Source organism: Coturnix japonica, chromosome 2, assembly GCF_001577835.2.
Source record: "Coturnix japonica isolate 7356 chromosome 2, Coturnix japonica 2.1, whole genome shotgun sequence".
Classification (NCBI taxonomy): Eukaryota; Metazoa; Chordata; class Aves; order Galliformes; family Phasianidae; genus Coturnix; species Coturnix japonica.
In genome coordinates, this window is record NC_029517.1 from 69,840,036 (window position 1) to 69,850,828 (window position 10,793).

Consider the following 10,793-nt stretch of genomic DNA (forward strand, 5'->3'; position numbering starts at 1 on the left):
CAGGGTTCTGTCGAGCACCATGTCTTCATAAGCAAAAGGCAGTCTGTAGATGGCAGAAGATGTTTTCCCACCAACCATCACAGCTGTGGGTAGGAAGGGGGGAGGAAGGAGTGTTTCTCTCCTCTTTCCAACTTGGTGGAGCTGGCTGCAGATGTAACAACCACAAACACAACATTTCTCCCAAGATTTTTCCCTTCAGTTCCATCGTCTCTTTGGGAATAGGCAGATGTGCTTTATTTCCCCAAAGCTCTGCAAGGCTGGAGTATCTATCTTGCAATCTTTGCTGATGAAAGGGTGCAGGAAGCCAGCTGGCTCTGGCAGCAGTGCAAGGAGGGGGCAGGCCCTGGGGGGGGGGTCAGGAATGAGTAAAATACAGGATGGGGCATATCCACTCGCTCATTCTGAAGCTTTCCTGAAACTCGCATTAGGTGTTGGTTCTGAGACTTTTCATTTTAGTTTTCTGGTGTTGATGAAGGCTAATGCAATTTCCTGAAACACATAAAGAGTCCCTTTTCTGGTCATTACATCCCTCACCCCCAGCCACTCCCAAAACCAAGATCTTAATTTGGTTTTCCTAAAGTCTGTTGTGTTTTGATTAGTTCTTGGCTATGTATGCACATGTATGTACTATATTACACTGCATAATACATTATATTTAGAGTAAGAAATCACACTTGGACAAATTTGGGAAAAGTGACTACAACATTGAAGGCTTCACCTTATTTACCACTTAATAACTCTGGGAACAGAACAAATTAAAATTCTGCCTCTTTTCTCCCCCCTTTTTCTTTCTTATGAAAATGAAAATTGCATCCAAGCCCATAAATTGTATGCCAAGTTTTAGCTGAACACAATTAGAAACAGCTTGAATATTAAACTGAAAACTTGAGGGCTGATGACATAAAAGGGACGTTCTCTCACAGGTTCTTAACCATAGTACTGCTGACAGGATGCTGTATAAGAGCTGAATGGCATCACCAAATTTATCTCATGCAATATCCGAAACTATGAACACAAAACATTTTACACATCCTTTGGATGTTGTGTTCCCCTTTCCTGAACACAAGCAACACCACGTTCATCCAGCTGCTATTATTTTGAATGATCAGAACATCACTGCAGATTAAAGAGGCTGTTTTATCTGGTATGTTTTTTCTCTGTTTCTTAGGTTTGTTACTGATATTAGGTAACGCATATACTTAAGCGTTAACTTTTTATTCAACTAATACTTATTTTAAATGACCTTCTTCATTTTATCTTCTCAGATTTTAGTGAATTTGGTTGCTTTTATTTTGAGATACTATTGTGTAATGTAGAGACAGTGGATACGTTATCCTGCAGGTTTTTCCTATCCATTTTTAGGTGACAGTTTAAAAGTAGATATACACATTTTCCTCCTCAGTATGTAAATCTTGGACCCTCAGGTATTACAAATAATAGACATGTATTGTATAACATCTTCCCTACAGCTGGTCCTGTTAAGGTACTGGTGATGTAGCATATTCAGAACCACCCCTTGCTCCCTGTACCTTTATATAAATAAATGTTATGTCTAGTTATTGAGATAAAATTAGTCGAAAACTCTTAATTTTATCCAACAGAATTTCTCAAGGAACTGACTTCTTAAAAAACCTGAAAGTGCATTCAGATCTGGTTCCTAAGTACAGAAAAAATGGCCTTATCAGCACTTGAGATACAGAATTAAACTTCTACAGTCTGCCCTTGGAAGACTAGCAGAGACTAATTAGAAATACAACTTTTGTCACAGAAGTGAAAGAGAATCCTGTGTATTTCCCAATCCTGCTTCTGCAAATCCTTCCTGCTGAAACAGCTGAATCAGAACAAATTGCTTGTGTGCAAGTTACTTCAGCCATATGGTGGAAGAAAAAAGAGCTGTGGGCCTCCTCAGTGCTGTAGTAAATAGGAACTACCTCCATGTGGTTTTACACATTTATAGCTAATGCAGAGACCTAAATGTGAAATCAGGGAAAAGGAAGCACATTTGTTTGTCTCCCTCTGAGACTCAGGGCTCAGAACCTATTAAAAAGATGAAACCAATCCAATTAACCAATAAATATAGATACATGTTTTTCATTGCTGATTATTGTGCTTTTTCATTCGAGTGATTAAAATACAAATGAGGCTAACTGTGAAAAATAAAACAAAATGGCTGTATACACAATCCACTTACAAAAGAGCAGGCATTTTTGGTCCAATACAAAAGAGGATCACTGCTCCAGGTTAGTGAATAGGATGCGACAAGAGTGTAAGCAAAGGACAGGCACAAAAGAGACATCTTTTTGTCCGTGGCACATCATTGGTGTCAGTCACTAACAGTCTCCTTGACATGCTGAGTACATAGCTCAGAATATATCAGCATTACTTCTGGTTGTTTTTCTTTTAATTGCTGGTGGAAGACCCTACAAGCTTTCCATAACAAAAATCAAAGCTTGTGCAAAGCAATGGCTGTGATTCTTGTAGAAGGTTATAATTACATGTTTGACCTTATTTGGATGTGACATTTGATAAATCTAGGATAATTAATCATGGAATAATCTATGAGATTATCCATGTGGGGCCTCTCTTTCTTCAGCTTTTGTTTGTGCTTCAGCTGGAATTTTTGTTAGTTAAGAAAGACAGCAGTGGTGCCAGCGATGAATGAGGAAACAATCCTGGAAAGAAATAAAAAGCAAAAATAATAATAATTTAAAAAAAAAAAAAAAAGGCACAAAGTAGGGGAACCTCTATAAAAGGACAAAACTGAGTACACTCTATGCATTGGCCAAATGCAGCACGCTGCAGATAAAAAGCCATCAATCTGCTATAGGCCACCCAGAAACCTGAAATTCTCCTTTAATAATCTAATAAAAACAACCTCACACCTACGTCCAGAACCCCGAGCTCTCATCAGTGTTTACATGGCTCTGTATTTTTGTGTGCTTGGTATGTCATTATTTTCTTATAAATTCCTTTAAGTTCCTTCTAGATGCAGTTTTAACAATCAATACTACTTGCAATTAGAAAACAAATCCAGTTTGCTCATTTAAGTCATTAAAATACACCCAGCTAAAAATAAAATTTCGAATTTAAAATCGCGAATAGAAACAAGCACACAGGGAAGTGCTGAAGTGAATGCAATCAGTTCCAGATTTAAAACAGCCTCACCACACACATATCCCTATTTCCACTACTGGGTGGTCACAGACTCATGGCTCTTACTAGTGGTTTTCTTTAGAGTCATTCCAGATTTGTGTTTCTCACTCACTCACTTAAAAATGGAAAGAACAGAGGTATTAACTTAATTTTCTTCAAGCACTCCATTAAGTTTCAAAATATATCACTCTTAAGGAAGCAGGCTCCTGAAATGGTGGTAGAATGTTCCTAACTGGTGGGGCAGAGAACACTGGGAAGTCTTGAAGGAAGAAGTTAGGGTAGGAAAAATCTTATTATTCCTCAAGACCTAACTTTGCAAGATTACAGAGGGAAGGATATGACTTAAAGGCTGTGCTGTGAGTGTACTGAGCTCCCAGGCATCAGCTAACAGTGGGGCTTCATGCCAAATAAGCTGCTTAATATTGTATCCAATACCTAAAAGAATATCAGCATCTGGGGATTTTGTGAGAAATTAAAAATAATAATAATAAATCTGAACAGGAATATTTGACTGGTGCAATGCAATTAAATGACCCATTAGCACAGTTACTCCATGGTGTTGCTTCTTTTCTTTTTTTCTTTTTTTTTTCTGTTTCCAGTAAGTTAATAAACAAGAAATTTAAAATCTATTTTATTCTGTCTCATTTTAACTGGTATATTTCTTAACATTCCCCTCCTCCCAGCACACCCCTGGTGGGCACATGGCATGTTTCATTTTCCACTTCTCAGGCACAACTTTGACTTGTTCTCCTCTTCCCTAGTGAGAGGGACAAGAGCGCAGCTTCATGTCCCACCCATCCAGGTGCACTGATTTGGCAAGTCCCAGCTTGAAGTTCTCCTACACATATGCAGCACAAGGTTCAGGGGCTGAACATCCTGCCTTGCCCGGGATCAAAAGAAGCATCTAGCTGTGAGGCAACAAGGAGATAAGCCACATCTCCTCCAAGGGTCAGAAGGATCAAAAGAAAGTGTGCGTCCTGGATTGGATGCAGGCAAATCCCTTAGGTCCTCCTGCACCATCCTCCTCCCTAGACATAGGGTTCTCTGTACCCCAGATGTCATCTTAGCTTTCCTAACTCTAAAATATGTGTTTTTAAGGAGATATAGCAAGATTTTTCCTCAAATCTTTCTGACATTCTAGAATAAATGGAGCAACAAATTATCATGTAATGCAGGTTTCATGTTTAGTCTGCTGGGATCTATGAAGCTGTGGCAACACAGTCACTTAGTTAGAATTAACAAAATCATCAGCTCATTCACTAGCTTAATGGAAACCATTTTACATGCAGATTTATAACTTGTCTTACTGTTGAAACGTAAGAGTTTTTCACTTCTATAGCATTTTATACTACACACAGTACAGTTCACTGTTCTGAACATGCCTTATATTACTTTTAGAATAAAGTGTTTTTACTCAAAATGAGTAAGACTGTTGAAACTGGTCCTTATATACTGCTGAAGGCTACCGCTATTATTTAGTTATAAATTGCATATTGTTAAATATAAGGAACAAGAAAGTGGTAGCATAAGCTACTGTATAAAGGAATAAACATTTTCATGACACTCAGTCAAACCTGCTTTGAACTGAGGCCAGCTAATTGCCTGTATAAATGCTTTCTGCCATGTAGCACCAAGCAGAACTGAAAGATAAAAGGAAGTCCTGCAGATTCTGGAGCTGTGTGAAGAGAAAGTGTGAAAAATTGGAATGTTTTGCCATCTCAGGGTTGCATTTTGCATTACAGGTCACAATTACTCCTCAGAAAGTCCATGGCAATTATGATAGACACAGAACAAGTGCAAATTACAGCCTAATTGCACTCAAGGCAACCTGCAACTCCAAATATAGTCATTGTCTTCTGTGTCATGTTTGCACCTATCAGTGCAGTAACCCAGAAGAAAAGCACAACCTAACTGTTGAAATCCTCAAAGGCAAATTTTGTTGGTGCATATGCACAGGAAGAGAATGCCTAGAGAACCATGCATACGTGTACAAATCCTCCATGCATGTGCTTCGTTTTTGAACAGGACCCACAAACGCTCAGTGTGTAGCAGTGCACACATGCGAGCAAGTTCAGACTCGAGCACCAGAGTCTGCTGTGCAGATCAGGACCACACACCCTCCACTCTCAACTTCATCGTTATCACAGGACCCTCCACATTTTTGGAGGGTAAATCACACTTATATGTTGTAGTAAATGCAAGCAGGCAAATGCAACACTCCTCATATCAGACAAAGAGCTAATTTCTAGGATAAGGAGAGAATGACCCTCTAGAAGTATCACCCTGGGCTTTTTCAGCTTCTCATGCATTACTTCTCTGCTACTGGGAAGCAGGAAGCTGGGCCTGATGGACTCTCACCCACTCAGAGGCACCCCAGCTCAATTAGATGGAGTGCACACAAGCATACACCAGCTAGCAGATGTGCATCTAAATCCACAGTGCTTTCATGAGCCATGTGAAAGCGTCTTGCAGTCACACGCAGCTCATGGATGGCTCTGCTTTTAACTTTTAATATCACTGCATTTAATAACTTTTGTAGTTTTATATGCCCCTTGTAAAGACCCTGTTTCTCCTTATATCTGTACATCAAATATAGCTTGATCAAAAAGAAAACAAAGGGAGGCTAAATCTCTTCTGGGGGGAAAAATAAAAACGTGACGTTCTTTTTTGAAACCTGAAATGAAAGATAGTGGTTATCCTTTCCCACTGATCTCACAGGGCCAGGATTTTACGTGCAGTGTTGCTTTTGCTCTACAGTCTGAGGATGGGAATTGCATTTCTGAGCGTCTTTGACACAACACAAATGCAGCATATTCCTGATCTTATCTGAAACTATAAAGTGCTGCTATGCTAAACAGTATAATGAATGATTTTTTTAAAAAATCAGCAAAAGAAGCTCAACCAGTTCTTCTGGCTGAGCTACTATATACAATTAACATTCATTTTGAAAGGATCCCTTTTTCCTTTAAAAACCCGAACTAAATGGCTTCAGAGTGACAGAAGCCTCAGTTAACAGATTGTTTAAAACTTTAAGAAGTGCGTTCTTTCTTCTTTGTATTCATTTTTCATTTCTAATATGTTTAAGCATGTTTCAAACCTGTTAAAGGACTGTTCAGTATAGAGACTTCTCTGAACCATGTTTACCATCTCCCTGAAAGTTCAATTACAGTTCTCTATCTCACTGAACAGCAACAAACCACATGATCTTGCTCCTGAAATCAGCGGGTTGTTTCTCTGCAATGAGGCTGAAACGTAGCATGGACAGCACATCCCTGTTCACCAGAAACCCAAGGTTGTCAGAGGCAGGGGCTGCTGTGCACAGAGATCTCATAAATGTGAGATTTTAGATATTCAAAAACTGAGTCGATTTTTGCTTTTCCCATTTTATCGTTTTTGGACAGTGGGTTTGCTGTACTTGCATTGTTTATTTGGTAATAAGCTTACACAATTAGGTGTATCATATTCAAGATCAAAATTCAAGGTCTGAAATACAGTGTGTTTCAATGAAAGTATGAACAGTATTCTGTGCATTTACGTATTATGAAATAAATCACAATTCATGTAGAAATAACTGGCATCAATGTTTATGAATCGTATTATGAAATGAATCTGTGTAAAAGTACGTGATACCAATACTTATGAATGAACAACCCCCTTCCTACTGTTCCTGTTACTCTGCTTTACAGCTAGTTGTGCTGAAGTTCTGCATGTTAGATATCTAGATAAGGTGGGAATTTATTGCAGGTTTTGGTTATATCCACTTTTATATTGTCACCAAGGAAGAACCTGTCCACATTAACAGCTTTTCACAGGTTTTACAACATTTTACAACTCTGTTGGGAAGCTGCTTTTACAAAGAATGGGTAGAAAATCTGATAGTACAAAGAGCTGCCGTTTGGGATCTCTGTGAAAATCTGCCAAAATGGGACCAAATTATGTATTCCTGAAATACTTAAGTTCCCACATGCCTGGGGCTTAAGGTCTGTCCTTCAACATTTAGGAAGGTCTGGATCTGCCCACCAGGCTTTGCTTGTTCCACCATGTGCCAAGAAAGCATGCGCCAGCCTGGGGGTCGGCATTCCCCCCTCCTTGCACTTCCCAACTGCTGAGGGCTGCTGTGATACCAAGACCAGTGCAGCTCCATCTGGCAAGATAAATATCTTTTCTCCTGTATGTTAGAACACATCTCTTATGTAAATATGCACAAAAGAAGTGCTTTCTACTGAATGTCAAGATTAAGGTTAAAAGAAAAAGTTTTACTCATATAGTCTAAAGATTACTGGGCAGACATTTTAAATTATGTTTCAAATAATCTTGCTCTCTCCATAGAATTTCACTGGATAGAACTTTGGTTTTAATAATTCATCGTCCTTTCACTCATAGATCTTTTATAGCCATTTAATCTTTTAGTAACCCCATTTTCAGCTAAACTGTTTAAGTTTTCCTTATTTGCTGTCTATTTTAATTAGGTAGAAGTCCAATTCCCTTTCCACATCTACTCTGCTGACCTGATGAAGCTAGACTTCTTTAGCTTTTTTACATATCTAAGCTTTCTTCCCTCCTTCGGAGTGTAATTCTTTCCTAAACCTATACTAGTCTGAATTCATCTTCCCTGAAAACGGATGCCTATTATCTGAAGATTTTCAGTTGTGTCTTAGCAAAGCCTTGTGGTACTGATTGTTTTCATAAAGTCTGTTGAAATATATATATATATATATACGTATGTATATATCTTAGATATAGATAGTACAGACAAATAGAACTTAGAAGCATTATTAGTTATGAAATAATGAAATCTAAGGCTTTCTGTAGTTGTAACTTCTTGATATCTGATACTCTTCCTAAGACAGGCTTGTATATCTAGGCTGCTCTCTTTTCTTTCCTTGTTTGTTGAACTCTTTTTCCACAGAAATAAAGACTAGCACTTTGTACTTCTTTATCCCACTTCTCCTGCCCTGCTCATGCAGAAACTTAGTGATCCTTGTACGTTACCCCAATCCTCCTTTACATTAGCCGCACCTTCTGGGTTACGAGCGGAATTCCTTAAAGTGTTTCCAAATCATTAATGAAAGCATTAAATAAAAACAATGTCAAGACTAATCTTTGCACACTTCACTTCTAGTTTCACTCCAGCCCAACCCTCCCTTTCTCAGCAGGGCCCAGAGCTGGTATCCCTGACCCAGTTTCTCACCAACTTCAAAACACTATAAAGATCTCCATCTTCTCCAGTTTAATTAATAATTTCCTTTGCGGCACTATTACAAATACTTAACTGACCTCTAAATGCTTCTTTCCCCCCTCCTCCCCCCTTCCCCTAGATAATTGTTTATCTTATCTAATGGATCTTTTGAGTTACTCAGCAACAATACACCTTCTGTAAAGCCAAGAGTGCATTTGCTCTGCTTACCATTTACTTACACCTGCGTGTTATGCTGTCTGAACTCATGAGGGTCACTGACATTTCTTTTTACTGTTCAGATCTAATTTTGTCTGGAAAACTTTGCTATTATTAATTGTACCAGATTATTACCAGATCTAATACAGTACCACAGTAACAATAATTTAATCAGTCCCTTCTGTGCATCACAGGCTTAGATCTGTAAGTTACAAAACTGAGGATCATCACCAAACTCCATTGCCATGTCTTGTCTTCCCCTGCCTAAGCCTATTTCCAGAAGGGGACTTCTGCTGAAAACTCAAAGTCCAGAGCACAAGCAGAAGAGTTATCACATTAAGTACTTGTGAGGTTTGTTACATTCCATGGATTGACGCGAACCATATTTTATCTTAAATGGTGCTTTCAGCAACAAACTGGGCAGCATCTAGCAGGAATGATCCCTCAAAGATTTTGCACTGGATGGAAAGTGAAGAACCTGCATCACTCATCTGCATCATTTAGCTGATGCAAAATGCTTAGTTTCATGTCTGTTTCCTTCACAGGTAGCATCTGAGACTTGGAACATTCTTGTGAGGTTCAAAATCTCTTCACAAATTACAGAAGGAAAAATATTTTCTTACACCTGCCCATAAAAGCCCCAAAATCAAAAGATGGAAGAAAGGCTTCAGATGGTTACCTCTCAAATTTAAGCGCTGTGTTTCAACAATGTGGTCCTTAGTAGAAATAATACTCTGTGAAGGGAAAAAAAAAGTCAGTCATATTTGGTCGCTCTGAAATCTGCCAGAAGACATAATTGGTAATGTATTCTGAGTTGAATATGCTCACCTGTAAACTGTCAGGAATCATTACTTTTCGGGTGTCTGAACTATCATTATTAAAATAATGGTGTACTTAGTCGTTAAAAGGAAAAAGTGATACGATTCCATTTCAAGTTTTAAACTGGCAGATTTGCAGATAGCTTGTGGATTGACCTGAGTACTGAATCCAGTACTTAGAAGATATGAACTGAGGAAATTCCAGGATGACAATGCTATGTGCACCTGTGGTAAAAGGGCAAAACATAGATGTCTCAAGGCCCAGAAATGAGCGGATGAGTTCAGGGCCACTATCACCAACATAACAGATTATCTGTTTTGAAGACTGACTGCATGTTATTTGGATTTGGACCGTGCTCTGCACTACAAACAACAAAAGCAAACAAACCAAGACACTCACTAGAGAATATATCAGATTAGGTAGCCTTAGTAAACATTGCCTCACATTAGAAGGTTGCCACCATTCAAGTACCAAAAAGAACAGCTAGACATGAGCAGGATGATGAGCACCTGATGGTTTGTATTGCACTGAACACACGTGGGGAGTAGAAAGTAGCACTTTTCTCCAAAGCTGCACCCATTCCAGCTCTGCATTCAACCGTGTTTCTAAATATATATACATATATATATAGTCTCCTCGTGAGATTAAACATTCCTTTGTCTTCAGACCACCGCAGTAAGAGTAATTGTAAAACATGAGGTGTGTGAACTCCCGATTCCCAGAGACCTGTGATGGCCTCAGCAGCTCGTTTGCTTAGCAAACAAGTAAAGGGCTCTTGCTCTCCTTGCTTTGGGAATCATGAGTGTTGGATATGGAATCATAAGCTGACTGTAGGAGATGCTGAGATGCGTGTCTGAGTCAGCAACAGACGTCACAGGAATGAGGAGTGTCCAGTATCTTGCTCTGTCCCAAGAGAAGAGGAGCCTCTCCTGTGGGGAGCTGTGGTGCTTCTGCACACTTGCAGTTGGCTGGTGGGTATCTGTTGGCATGCTCCCCCTTCTTGGAGTGTCACTTAATGTGTTTTTGCTTAGACATCCTTCTGCTTTGGCAGCAAGATGCTTGAATGCCTCCTTTTTCCTTGCTTTCATCAGCAGTGAAACTGTTATGAGTGCCAGCCTTGAAATCGCATTGATGGACACTGAAGATGGAGCTGGAGATAAGAAAAGTGTTTTCTAGCCCTCACTGCTGATAAGAGCAGGCTCAATAAAGTAAAAAGCTTCTAATTTATTTATTTTGGCTCCAGACTTTCAGAGTTTCCCTTAGGAAAATAGGGCTGCAGCCCTATTTTGGGGTTGGTTTTTGGTTTTTTTGTTTGTTTGTTTGTTTGTTTGTTTGTTGTTTTCTTTTGTTTTTAATTTTTAACATGGGATGAAAGCTGCAAAAGGTGCCTCATTCAGCACTATCCAGAATGGTCAATAGGGCCTCT